Source organism: Aythya ferina (genome assembly GCF_964211825.1).
Source record: "Aythya ferina genome assembly, chromosome: 2".
Lineage (NCBI taxonomy): Eukaryota > Metazoa > Chordata > Aves > Anseriformes > Anatidae > Aythya > Aythya ferina.
In genome coordinates this window covers 73,339,457-73,354,636 of record NC_140297.1, presented here as the reverse complement: position 1 = coordinate 73,354,636, position 15,180 = coordinate 73,339,457, and the positions used below count along the sequence as shown (strand labels likewise).

At 35.8% G+C, this 15,180-nt stretch overlaps 1 long non-coding RNA gene across 1 annotated transcript in view; it reads right to left on the bottom strand.

The window, feature by feature from the left end:
* LOC311431346 overlaps nucleotides 1-15,180 on the bottom strand; it is a 212,629-nt gene that overhangs the window by 169,135 nt on the left and 28,314 nt on the right. Inside the window, exon 2 of the long non-coding RNA XR_014689367.1 lies at nucleotides 1,894-1,940. This is a non-coding gene — a long non-coding RNA (uncharacterized lncRNA). The remainder of the gene's footprint in view (nucleotides 1-1,893; nucleotides 1,941-15,180) is intronic.

The following is a 15,180-nucleotide window of genomic DNA, read 5'->3' as shown; positions in this document are numbered from 1 at the left end:
ATAATAATAATAAAATAATAGAATAAAACAACAACAAATAAACAAACGCACTTTCAGATGTGAGGTTTAAAATACTAGAAAGTGGCTTACTTAGCCTAAGCTACATTTGTTGTCAAAACTTTTCAATTTTTAGAATAAAAATGGTTTTTAAATAGAAGACATTCATGTTCATTCACTCTACTCACCTTACTTATAAGCATTTTTGAAATATTAGTGTATTTGTGAGATTTTTTTTCATATATCTTCATTACCATGGTCTATAAGCAAATTGAACCAGGAATAATAATCACTGCATCTTCACAGTCATTTAAATTTGCATATGGCATTTATGTTTGTGGGAAAAAAAAAAAAAAAAAAGAAATAAAAATCATTAGTTATAACAGTGACCTTTGTAGACATACTCCTGTTCTGCAAGTAATTTATGCAAATGAACCATAAAGCAGAATGTGCAAGGGCTTATAGTGGAAAGGTGCTGCTGCTAACTTAGATTTCATACTAGAACAATCAACTCATCTGAGATGAATCCACAGACCAACACATGGGTTACTAGTAAAACTTCTGTCTACTGTTTTCTATCTGTTTCTGTAGCAGCAAAAATGGAGCTACTATCAGCTTTCTGTTTGGCAGCCTGAATGAGTTTACGTGCCTCTTTCTTTTTACTTGCACTTCTGTGCTCATGTGAGACAAAATATTGTCAATGCATATACCCATCCCAGCACTAAAGACGTATTTTGTCCTGTCTTCTGTGATTATTTATTTAAAAATATTACAGATTAAAGTTATCCAGACTCTACTCTGCCTGCTTCAACTGACCATTATTTCACATTCCTTTTGAAATATTTTATTTCCTATTAAGCCTCAGGAAAATAATTGCTGCATGCCCTTTCATGCAGGTCAGTTACCTTTGACTTTTCTTTAAAGGGCTAAGATTTATCATGCAGAATAAAATGAGAAAAGTCTATTTTGCAAGTAAACAGGTCCTCTAAGTTGCAATATTTACATACCTGTATGAAAATTTACATACTGTTTTTTGAAATATAATTGTTCCATATTATATATATATATTCCATCTATATATGTTCCATATATATATTACTATATGCCATAGTAATATGTTCCATATTAATATATATGTCAACAAAAATAGAAAATCCATACTTGAGATGTTTCCTACATACATAAAAAGCCTCCCCAGTAAAAATGTATATTACCAGTTGCTGAAGGAATAAGTGCAAAACAACATTTGAAATAGAAAATCCTTGAAAAACTAGTGATAGAGACTCAAAATGATATTTTCTCTACTTTAAAGAAGTGACTAATAAAAGACCATACTTATACCTTAAGAAACATTTAATTCTGATTTGATCTGAAATTGTATTTCTAATTTCCTTTAAAATCCATTTTATATAAAAGATTCTGACTGCTCTAGCAAACAGAGGAAATATTTTAGAAAAGTAGCTAAACAGATAATATTCTATCATCTAATTTTTTTCACTGAGTTGTTTGGTCATTTCATAAGACCCATGCAATTACAAGTGCTGAGTGATGAACAGGAATAACTGTCAACTCTTCTAGAGTTTCCAGTTTGTCAGAACAAGAGTTTTAATTCTTAATTCTAAGAAATTTCATCTCTAAAGGAAGTTTTCATAAACAACTAGAACAAGGAATTAAATTAGAATGGAATCCAAATCTGAGCAACCTCTCTTTACTAAGCTAAATAATATTTGCAAAACTGTGGCTTAAACAGAAAGCTGTTGGTAAATTGACATTTTGATAAAAGTATTTTTTTAGAAATGAAATCTCAAACTGCAATCAATTTTTTGGGTGATGGAACTCCTTAAATTTTTGTTATATCATTAGTTATCATTTATCATACTATCATTTCGGACTCACAGAGGTCTTTTTTCTTCCCAAATCTTCCTGCAGGCAACTTAAGTTACCTAAAAATAATTAAATAGAAAAGTGTTATTGGCATCCAATCCTGGATACAAACCACAGGTCATCTAAAATTCTGATCAGGCATCCTAGCACATATCCCAATATATCCCAGCATATATATATATATTTTTTTTTTTTTCAGGGAGAAAATTTCCAAGTGTAGCTCAAGAATGAAATGCACTTTTGCAAAGTAACTATATTTTTTCCTATTACTTTTACTACATCAAAGGAATAGATACTCTTGCTTGTTTGTTTAATATTTTATGTACTGAAGAATTCAAATCCAATCCTCTATTTGATCAATTGCTTAGACTCCATTGATCCAGAAACGGAAATAACAGCTGAGACTTGTCTAACAGCTTTAACTAAAAATACAATTATATCAAGAAGCCCCTCCAGGAAATATGATTACATATGCAAATAAAATGAAAGGATGTAATAGCTTTGTTGCAATGTTTGTGGCAAATTGTTCCAAGTAGTTTCTGTTGATGTGAGATCAACCAATTTTTTTTAACACAACAGTTTACTATTTTTTAGGGGAATGTAAGGATGGAATCATTGTTCTGCACAATAGAGTAACAAAGTTCTGAGAAGTAAAACATAACTACAGCCTTGGTGCGGATTGGGAACATGGTCAGTGAAAACAAAGGCAAACTGCAGCAATGCTCTTAAATGTGTTTCTTTTTCTTCTTTTCCTTTCCTTCCTCAATCTCTATCTGCTGCACATTCAGACATTCTAAGACCAGAATCACTGAGACAAGATCAAGCTTTTAATGTGCTTTCAAATATTTATTTGGAATATACTTTGTTCCACTGTTTGAAGTACAGAGTGACTTCATTTCAACCAATGTGTGACCCAAGCCAGTAGATGTCTTTGTATGTAATACAAGTTGTCAGTTAAAAATAACTTTTAATCACAGCTCAACTCCTGGAGGACACAAAAATACATTTTTTGCAATGTAAGAAAGACTGTCCATTTGGCTATAAAGAGAAGCCATTCTGCATATTTTGTTTTTATACAAGCTTTACTAACATGTGAAGTGTAGCAATTTTGCTTACGGTGTTTGAGCACCCATCCCCGCCCCCTGAAAAACTAGTGTAAAGTGCCATGTAATGTAAACAACAAGACTGAATATTTTTAGAGCATATTTTTCTTCTCCTTTCCTCATTATGACAGCAACTACTACACAGGCGAAGAACAAAATAAAGAGTAGAAAGAACACTCAGCATTACTGGGGGAAAATTTTGCCCTAGTATACATTAAAAAACAAACAAACAAAAAAAACAAACACAAAGTCTGAAGTTCTTGAACCACCATCTTCAGAAGAACAACAAAAGAAAACAAATTCGGGCACTTGTGAGGTGTATCACTGTAAGCTGCAGCAGCTGTACTGCAGCCAAAGTAATTGTCTTCTTGAATCTGACCCACTGTGGACTTTTCCCTAGACATGAGGGAAAATATGAGACCCTGTGGGAAACAAATTATAATTTTTTTCTTATATAGTTATCACTCTCTAGAGTTTTGAAACAGTGCAAAAAGCTTTTTTTTTTTTAAAAAAAAAAAGAAAAAATGACTTTGCATTGATGATGAGTACACATTCACATGTCAGACTGATTCTACTTTCAAATTAGCGTATCTGTGAATTAAGGCTCTAGAGCCTTAATTCACAGGTTGAGCTGGAGCAAAAGCGATTCTCCAAATAAAGACCAGTGCAGGTCAGTTGAAACAATATACATGTAATCTCCGAAGCATTTTATAACCTGGAAATAAACTAGTTTTCTGTAAAGATCTTATGCTTCTGAAAATAAGTTTTGTTTGATGAAACATTTTTTGATATCAGAACTTTAGTTAGTTTTTGAAAAATACTTCAAAAAAAAATGTGATTTCTGTTCCAATTAAGTTATAAAGGGATTAAAAAGTGCTTAACATATTCAGAGAATGATTCATTATTCAATAGTTTAGCTATAAAGGAATAGTCAGTGGTTGTCTAGGAATGCAATAACTGTCCACTATTTAATATACAAATGAAAGTAAGTAGTAGCTCTCAAAAGTGGCTAACAAGCCTGGAATCATTTTCAATAAGAAAAAGAGTGGGTCCCGGCATTACTGCATGCTTCTTACATTAGCAAATGCCTGAATCACTGTTGTCCTGATTTCAGTTAGGACAGAATTAATTTTCCTCCTAGTAGCTATGTTTTGGGTTAGAACAAGAAGGGTGCTGATAACATGCTGATGTTTTAATTGTTGCAGAGCAGTGCTTACACCAAGCCAAGGACTTTTCAGCTTCTCACTCTGTCCTGCCAGCGGGCAGGCTGGGGGTGCAGCAAGAGCTAGGAGGGGACAAACCCAGGACAGCTGACCCAAACTGGCCAAAGGGGTATTCCATACCATCTGACGTCATGCTAAACAATATATAGGAGGGTCTAGCCAGGGTGGGGGGGCCAGACTGCTCAGGGTTAGGCTGGGCATTGGTCAGCAGGTGATGAGCAATTGCATTGTGCATCACTTGTTTCATACAAATTAGTAGTATTAGTACTATTATCGTCATTATTGTTATTATTGATATTATTTTTTTTCTGTCTTAATAAACTGTCTTTATCTCAACTTATGGGCTTCACTTTCCCATTTCTCTCCCCCAACCCAGAGAGGTAGGAGGGAGGGTGAGCAAACGGCTGTGTGGTGTTTAGCTGCCAGTCGGGTTAAACCACAACAGTAGATCATTAAGAGGATTTACAGCCTTATTAAAAGTGAATGCAAATGAATTTTTCCCCACAGTTTCTCATGTTTTTGCAATTTGCTTTGATTGCATATTTACTACAAACATTTATAGGATCAGTAGGACAATAGAAGCTTGGAAGAAAAAATATGCAATTTAATCTGCAGCTAGTTCTCCAGTAAAATACTTGTTACTCTCCAAATTCCATTGATTTTTATAAGCAAATAGAAACTCCAGCACTATTAACTCCATCTTAGTCTACTGCCTCATCAACACAATAAGATATGACAAAATGTAATAGCTACTACTGTGTTTCAACTCATTTAAAAGGATTTAGTAACACAGAATATTATGTATTTTATGTAATACATGTAATAATATTATGTAATATTATGTAACACAGAATTTATGTATTATGCCTTTATCATTAGAGGGAGACATTTTTCAGTCATGCCCTTAACCTTCTATATTTATGTTGCTGTTCTCAGCCTTTGGTCCCAGCTTCCATGGTAGTTAAGCTGCCACCAGTCCCCAGCACATAGCCTGTTCAAGAAAATACATGACTTCTGATATTTTCTATCTTTGGTATGCGTTTTGTTCCTACAATGAAAACTATCTCAGATTGCCTTGACACCAGTGCAGAACTGGGCTGCACCATATCATGACAACTGTTTTGTTTCTCTACCAGATACTGAAAATGTTTTGTTGCCCTTGTGGATCTCTCTCCAGCTGAAGTTCAAAGTCATTGCCCTGGGTTGCCATTGCATATCAAAGGGGCCTATCCCATACTTTCCATAAAACTTCAGTCCTGTAAGTCTTTCAAGGCTATATCATATTCATCCCTGTTCTAATATGAGGAGTGGCTTTGATGCTGAGATGGCAGTTCTGTGATCTTTTACTGTCTATCATTTTAAATCTCCCAGATAAACCAGAAAGGAACCAAAACCAATTAATCAGATCAGGAGACTTTCTAGTCTACAATAAATGTTTAAAAACACTTTGCTTATTCACCACTGCAATAAGAAAGGCAGAGAGCTGTCTATAAATATGCTTGCTGTAGTAGCAGTATTAGCAAGGAAGAAGAAATAGTTAAGATAAAGTCTATAATGACACAAAAATAAGCTAGCAATTGTAGTATATGGGCTGTTAAACAACAAAATTTTCTAAACATCTGGAAAGCAGAGCAGCATAGCTACAACTTTAAAAAGAGAGACAGAGAGAAATGGACCAATAACCTGACAGTTTGTTATGAGCATTTATTTTTATGTTCTCTGCTTGCTAAAACAGGTATGTGACTACAATTTCCTCAGACTGGAGTTAATCCATCAGTTTATTTTATTTAATTTTAATACTAAGAGACAGTAAGCTTGGCTATTCTATGTTTCATTTTAAAATGAGCTGCAAAAGACAGTCAGAACGTGAACTCAAATAACAAACGTTGAAAGAGTAGGTGTTATGGTAAAGTGAACAGCAGGTAACCTTGGAGTGGGTGATTCTTCATTTCCATATAAAATGTGAAAGACTTAATAGTAAACAGATTTCAATTATTTCTCCTAACCAGAAATAGCAAATAAGTTTTTCTTGTCATGTTCAGTACATTTTCTAATTTATTTATTTATTTGTCAACAGAAGTGCTTCTGTATTTAAAGGGGTGGAACCCTTGAAAGCTCTCAGAACTCTTTGTGGAGTAGAGGGTTGTGGAGAAGACAAGTCACCAGAGATTAGAGGCACTATTTCTAACAGGGTTACTTACAAAATAGATTTAAAAAAAAAAAAAAAAAAAAAAAAAAAGTAAGGAATATATAAAGCCTTCAAGAGAATCTGTATTTGCTCATATACTTATAACAAATAAATAAAACTATACTCCAATAATTTTTGTATATTTTAACTTCACAGAATCACGGAATTTCTAGGTTGGAAGAGACCTCAAGGTCAGAGGTTGGACTCGATGATCTAACACTAACAAGTCCTCCACTAAACCATATCACTAAGCTCTACATCTAAACGTCTTTTAAAGACCTCCAGGGATGGTGACTCCATCACTTCCCTTGGCAGCCCATTCCAATGTCTAACAACCCTTTCGGTAAAGAAGTTCTTCCTAACATCCAACCTAAAACTAAAACTTAAAACTCCCCTGGCGCAACTTTTGACAATGCAGAAATCTTTTCTGCACTATTTGTTTACATTCCCAACAAATCATATTCTGAAATCACAAGGACAACAAGAAAATATTTTCCAGGAATTGCCTTATTTTCTAGATAGACCGAAATCTCTGAAAGTTTTGCAGAAACATTATAAACCAGACAAATCCATGTAATGACCCATGCTTAGACTGAAGTACTTGTGTATGGTACCAGTCATTCCACTTTGGATCTCCACACTCTAATGATCAGTGGTAGACTGCTCTTGATCCCAATAATTAAAAGCTTTTCCCAAAGAGACATCTGCTATGCAAAGATGTTGGTATAAAATACCCCATATGGAGTCAGTGGGTTTTTGTTGAAGATCGCTACTGGCATAAACACTCCATCACCCATCCTAAACACCTATGCAATGTTTTTAATTTGTGCCAATTAGATGTGAGATAATGGTTTTCTCTCACTTAGGACATGAGACTTTCTCCATTGAAATATGGTAACATTTTAGTTAATTAGACTAAGATGAAAATCCTTTCAATTTCCATACCACGCCATAATGCCACTGTTACAATATTGAACTATAACTAACCTTGTAAAAATTAAAGTTAAAGTGAAGGGAGCTCCACAGGACATATGATTTGTTAACACATTTGTCAGTGACTCCTTCTCTACTGAGTTACTCCACCGAGCTCGTTTGTCCCTGTGTGGTAAAATGAATAAAACTTAAAAATTAGTTTACTTTGAACACCCTTGATAGAATAGAAAAGATAACTGCAGGAGGATCTTCTCAGAGGACCACTAAAGTAGAAAGCTTATTTTCCCTTCGGCACTTTTTGCCTGAACTTGTTTTAAGCTCACTGTTTTTTTTAAAAAAACTTTTTTCTATTATTGTTTGTTCTGTTTTTGTTTAGATATCAGTGAAAGCATGATACATCTGCTTTCTGAGAGATGTAATAATGGAGGTTTGACAAGAAAGAATTTGATTACATAACGCTTCAAAGTAATGATTGAATGTTTTGATTATGCAAATATTCAGTATCAGCAACAGTCTACCTTCTTTTCTCACCTAGAAGAAAAAGCCTGCGTAGCTCATTCCAAACACTATAGTTTCATCCAGAACTATGACTGATGATCAAAATTCTCTGCATGTAGTAGGTAGTCTTCTATTACCAGTTCTTCACCACATAGCAGAATATTTTTAAGAAAGCATAACTAAGAACTGAAGAAAAATGAGAAATACAAAATGAGGGAATTCATTTTTGAATTTCTAAGAATTAATTAAATTTCTAAGTCTTTTCTAAGACCTCATCCCCCAAAACAATAAGTTAATTTCAAATATGTCGAGCGTTTAAAATGTTCAGACCAACAGCATTTGTAACCATTCCCAGATTTGCCACTGTTTTATGTCTGTCATTAGAATACGCCCTGCTCAGTATATTAAAAGCAAAAAACAGACCTTGTAGACTGCTTCCAGACCATGCCTAACACTTATGGAGGGGAGAGAGGAAAAAAGCATGCAACAGAATCTGTGACACTTGTGTAGGTTCTGTTGAATATCTCCAGGATAAGTTTATACATGCATTATAAACTCCTTCACAGTAGAAAATACCACAGAGGATCAAGAAAAGCGTTTTAAGTACTTCCATAAAAGCCTGAGTTTTCAAGTTGGCATCTTCTCCTAATTTCCCAAGACTGAGTCTCAATTGCTATTAACCTTTCTTCTGTCTGGAGACATTATTTATAATCTAATATTTATATTACAGTAAAAAATATAAGCATTTTAAACTACAGAAGCAACTGCAACTGAAAACAAGACAATATAACAAAAAATTACTCAATTGCATTACTAACCAATGCTGCTATCAGCTTCACCCCTCATAACAGCTTACAGTCCTGAATCTTCCAAGCATAGTAGCAACCGCAGTATTTTGCCCTTTAATAAATTCCACTATTCAAATGGCTTTATGAAGAACCCAGTAAGTTTCCCATGCTGCACATAATGTCATCGTTGGAACTGAATCAGTAACTCACCCCAAGTCACACTAGAACAAAACTGAGATGAAAGGAAGACACATTCTGATTTCCCATACTTTCAATTTTAATCCTCCAAACAAATTGAAATACTTCTGCACCTATCATTTCCCACTACTAAAAAAGAACTACAGCATGCCACTGTGGACAGTCACTTTCATTTAGAATTTAGTAAAAGTAAGCAGGCAGAAAGTAATAATAGTGAAAACCAGGCAATAACCTTCTTACCCACATTGGCTGGAAGTGCAACATTGTCTCTGTGTCTGCTAAGAATCACAACTTTATGGCATCCAACATTCAGCAACTCTAGAAATGCTTTGATGCCAATAGCTGCTGAGACAGACCTGGCTCTGAGGGCCCCTTTCTTTATCCCCAAACACTAGTTTCCGTGGCATAGTTGGAAACTATGATGGAACATACTTGGAAACATAGATGGTGCAACTATGCACCATCACAAACAATAAATTTACCTTTCTGGACTTCCAGTTTCTACTCCTGAAGGAGGAAAAAGTTCTTCAGAATTTTGACACTCAAATAGCCTTTATTTGTAACAGCTGAAGAGGAACTACAACTGATCTATATGACTAATTTAGTTCCCAGCCTTGATTGCAACCCTTGTCTCTAGTGGGCAACATATTAAGTGCTCTCAGAGTAGGAATGCAAAAGTACAAATCCAATCCATTCCTACTGTTGCACCACTGGAATATTAGCCTTTGACATGAATAATTTGTCTAGTGGTTGCTCACTGCTTTCCTCAGTAGGCTTTCCATACTCAGTAACCACTTCCTCTTCTAATCACTTGCCTTTTACCTATAGAGTAGGAGGAGTTTCAATAACTGTCAGTTTTTTCTGACAATTGCTGTGAGAAGTTCTAATGTGTTGATGCAGTTGGATAGTACATGTATTAGTTATTTTTATATCTTTATTAACTTGTATCAGCTCATAGATTTACAACCTATTCTTAGCAACAGCAATAAGTACCAAACCTTCAGAAACATTGTGAAACTGGTGTGAGGGGCTATAGGCCACTGAACTGCATTAAACAGCATAATTATTAAAAAAAAAAAAAAAAAAAAAAAAGCCATAAATTTCAAGAATTAGTCGCTGATTCTTACTTTGAAAACAATTGGCTTACAGTGTACAGTATTTTGAATTGTCTGATTAGATGAACTAGTAGTATTTGTTTATTTGTCCATATTTCAAATGAGGGTCCATTTGAAGGACAGGAAAGGAAGGAGCAGCTTGACAATGTTCATTCTTATTAACTCTCGCACTTCAACCTACCAAAGATCTTAGACACTATCTCTGGACTATGCAGTACCTGCTCCAGACACTGATAACCTACTCTGCAGTCATATCTTGCATTTCCACAGCAATCAGACACCTAAATGGAAACTAAGTTTTCCTTATCCAACCCAGTTATAAACCGTGCAAATAGAATACAATTCCTACATCTGATGCGTTCTTCAAAATTGAACTACAGTAAACTGTGTTGATTTTAGCAGTGTTAACCTTGCTTTAATCTACCATCTCCTCTGTTACCCTGTTTTAAGTGATATGGTAAAAATAGTAGACCTGGTAGGGTCTTAAAAGTTACAGGCTATCATGCTCTCCATTGTCAACCTCCGGTCTTTTTTCTGCACCAAAAACATCTGATACAGTCAGGCTTTTCACAGACTTTACATTTACATTAATTCTTTGATTGCTCCCTTTGTAATTAATAAATGAATGTTTAAATTAACACTATAATTGAAGAAATATATATAATCATTTTTCTGCATATCTCACTCCATAATTAATTGTCAGCATTTTTAATTCCCTAAAATTAATTTACTTATTCCATGATCTATTTATGAGTTTAATTTTATTAATAATTTTGACATTAAAAAAAAATACATTGCTCTTCTGCATCACTGTTTCATCATTCAATCAGTTTTAGACAACATCAGTCAATTCCAATATTATCAGTTCCCAGAGAAATTGATTACTTTATCACAGCCAGCTACTAACTTCTTTTATTCCTGCCATTACTTAATTTCATAGAATCATAAAATGGTTTGGATTGGAACCTTAGAGATCATATAATTCTAATCCCCCTTGGCATGGGCAGAGACACCTCCCATGAGATCAGGTTGCTCAAAACCCCATCCAACCTGGCCTTGAACACTTCCAGGGATGAGGCATCCACCACTTCTCTAGCAACCTGTTCCAGTGCATCACCACTCTCATAGTAAATAATTTCTTCCTTACATTTAATCTAAACCTACCCTCTTTTAATTTAAAACCATTACTCCTTGTCCGACCACTACACTCCGTGACAAACAGTCCCTCCCCAGCCTTATTTTAGACTCCCTTTAGGGGGTCTATAAGACCTTTAGGAAGGCTGCTTTAAGGTCTTCCCAGAGCCTTATCTTCTCCAGGCTGAACAACCTCAACTCCCTCAGCCTGTCTTCATAGGAGAGGTGCTCTAGCACCTTGATTATCTTTGCAGCCCTCCTCATTCTAATAGTTCCACATCCTTCTGATGGATTAAAAGCTTGACACTAACCAGCAGTGTGTGCTTGTAGGCCAGAAGGCCGACTGCATCCTGGGCTGCATCAAAAGACAAGTGGCCAGCAGGATGAGGGAGGTGACTGTCCCCCTCTGCTCTTCCCTTGTAAGGCCCCACTTGGAGTACTGCATCCAGGTCTGGAGCCCCCAGCACAGGAAGGATGTTGATCTGTTAGAGCTGCACCAAAAGATGATCAAGGGGCTGGAGCATCTCTCTGACAAAGAAAGCCTGAGAGAGCTGGGGATGTTCAGCCTACAGAAGAGAAGGATCCAGGTTGACTTCATTGCAGTGTTTCAGTACTTGAAGGGGCTTTTTACTCATCTTTTTACTTCCATAAAAAAAGATGGAAAACAACTCTTTGCTCAATCAGATATTGACAGGACAAGAAGGGCACAATCTGCCATTAGTGAAGACATGTTGGCTGTCACCTAATTTTCCACATACTTTAGTACAGTTTCCAGGACGAAAACTGTCTGCTCCATGACATTGACAGGCAGTGAGGTGTGACAGATTGGCCTGAGTCTTTTCTCCCTTTTTAAAAAAAGGGGGTTATGTTTCCCGTCTTCCTGTCACAGGAAACTTCACCTGACTGCTACAATATCTAAAATATGATGGATAGTGGCTTTACCCACAATTTATTACATTCTCAACTTTAAAACACTTTTGTTCTTCCTAAATTTAGGCCTTCCAGATTCTTGCAGTATTCATTAGCACTCTCTATTGAACTAATCATATTGCACTCACAAAAATAACTTCTACCAGTCTCATTCGAGATGTGCCAAGTATTCTACAAAGTAGTCCTCAGCCCATTCCAATTAACATAGATTTCTTCTTCTTTACCATATTTCTTGTGAGGATCAGTTGAGGGAACAGAGGTTGCTTAGCGTGGAGAAGGGGAGGCTCTGGGGAGACCTTATAGCTCTCTACAACTACCTGAAAGGAAGGTGAGAGTGCTTGGGGTCAACCTCTTTTCACAGATAACTAGTGATAGGACAAGAGAAAATGGCCTCAACTTGCCAAGTTGCCAACCAGGGAGGTTCCAGGGAGGTGGTAGAGTCACCCTTGTTACTGAAGGAAAAATTGCACTTATTGCTTAGAAACATGGTTTAGCGGGTGACATTGGTGGGGGGGGGGATGGCTGGACCAGATGATCTGAGGCCTTTTCCAACCTTAATGATTCTATAATTCTGAACAAGCCTAATCTTTTCCTTCCTCATTGGCCTATTCCTCAGACAAGCACTGTTATGAGTTTTTAATTGTCTTAAATGAGCTTTTCTTAATCTGCATGGGATTATTATTTTTTTTTTTAAGGAAAAAAAAATGCAATCCTATATGTTTTTTATCCCCTTCCCACAGTACAGGTGCTCCCACCAGTTGTGAAGCTTCCTCCCTTACATTTTATGTTAAAATTTCCCAAAGCTTTTGTGTGAACATACTAAAAAATAAAACTAAAGCAAAAGAAATCAAGTCTTGAGTAGACTATCATGTTCAACACATTGCTTCTCTATTAGCCTGTAGTGGCTTTGGATCCTGTAATTCTCGAGACTAAACTTTTAACAGATATTAGAGTGATGACATTCTGGAAGTACTTTAGGTATAAAGCTTTAGAGATGCAACAGATGTAAACATCTTTAATACCCTCAGATAACATTATTTTTTCCAACAACATTTCCCAATAATAGAAAATGACTTCTCGAACAGCTCTTCAGATATTAAATTGTTCACTAAGGTTTGTTTTGAATTGCTTGCACTGTCTTGAAAACAAAACTTCAAAAATATTTGAAAAACTTAATGATCATGAAGGCAATTAGATAAGCACAAAATTACGTAATTTGAGGGCAAGAGGGAAGGGTTTTAAACAAAAAGAGGGAGATCTAGAGGTTAGGAGGAAATTCTTCACTCAGAGGGTGGTGAGGCACTGGAACAGGTTGCCCAGAGAGGTTGTGGATGCCCCATCCCTGGAGGTGTTCAAGGCCAGGCTGGATGGGACCTTGGCCAACCTGATCTAGTGGGCCAACCTGATCTGCCTACGGCAGGGGGTTAGATGGAGTTGGAGGGGGTTGGAGTTAGATGATCTTTAAGGTCCCTTCCAACCCAAGCCATTCTATGATTATATGACCCTAAGTGTCTTTTGACGATGGCAATTTAATTTTAGATGCTGTTAGAACGTCTCGGTGCTTACAAGTTCACCATGAAGTCAGTTTGTCTTACTTACATCAACTTTATTTCAGTTTTGGATTTAGAGATTTTCTTTGTAAGTAAAATGATGTTCCACAAAAGTCATCTTCAACTATCTACAGATTTTGCTGCATATGTTCCTTTCCCAGAGACTATGGTCCACCAAAGGAGCACTGAAACTTAGGTTGCAGTCACTTGAAAGAACTGTAGAAAATTTGACAGATACTAAGATGTTGCCCATGTACATGTATATACATGTAGATATTTTATATTGAGAATTATGACATTAGCTGGCTGTTTAAAGTGTGAATTGTTTAGGTACTTGTGTTCTGCTTTTCTGGAAAAAAAAGAAAAGGAAAAAAGGAAGAGGAAGGGGAAGGGGAAGGGGAAGGGGAAGGGGAAGGGGAAGGGGAAGGGGAAGGGGAAGGGGAAGGGGAAGGGGAAGGGGAAGGGGAAGGGGAAGGGGAAGGGGAAGGGGAAGGGGAAGGGGAAGGGGAAGGGGAAGGGGAAGGGGAAGGGGAAGGGGAACGAACGTTGGGAATTTAACAGTTTATTGTTGCACAGCAATGAAGCATTAAACGTGAAAATGAATCTGAACAGTGCTTGTTGACTTTAAGATTATGATGAAGTCTGAAAATCTGGACTTTTACTTGCGACATTATGCAGATTACTACAATAATTTTAAGGCTTACCTAAATTAGTCTGTAAGAGAGATACAGGGTTATTTCATATCACTTACACTCTTTTCGCATTTCATTCACTAAGGATATGGTTTTTATAACTTTTAGGAAAATGGACTTTTTAAATTGCTACATAGGAAGAACACAACAACAAAGCTAGGAAAATATCTGATAAATTTATAATAGAAAATGTTTATTGCTAGAAATAAAGAAAAATGACATCTTTATGCAGCTCACCTAATGCTAAGGCCTTAACTGAATATCTAAGTTAAAAGTCTAGTCCATCTTGCTTCTGAACTATTTAAATAGATGGGCATTTCTAGAAGTGCAAGGAAAGGAAATCCAGCACCCAACATTAAAAGCCCTGAAAAAAAATCTGACTACCCTTGCTAAGAGTATCTTCCCTGGCCTAGAGTAGAGTGAACTGTCTCATTTTGAAAATATTTATGCTTCAACACATCCAAGGCATAATTCATGTTAAGAAAGGATTCAAATTCTATTAAAAATATTCTTTCTAAGAGCTTGTATCTGCTATCCCACATAAACCTTTTCAGAAGCATTCTGCATTTAAGCAACCCTTTGCTATTAATTTTTATGCTGGTTAATATAGGAAAATTATTGTTGTTGATTGCTTGAAAAAAAAAATCTTTTATTTTAGAGACTATTAATAAGTTAATAAGCTTCCTCTTGGCACATATTGACCAAAGCAGGAAGTGCAGAATTCTGCATTTACTTATTTTTAATTTCATTTGTAAATACAATCAAACCTGACAACACCATTATCTATGTAGGGAGTGGAGGACAAATACAACTTAGTCCTGCTTTGAGATGACCTTGTTTATTCAATTAAGAGATTTCACTGTAACTGAACAAGAAAAAAAAAAAAAAAAAAAAAAAAGCCCTAGTACCTTTATGTTTAATATTATTGGCAAAACTACATTTAGATG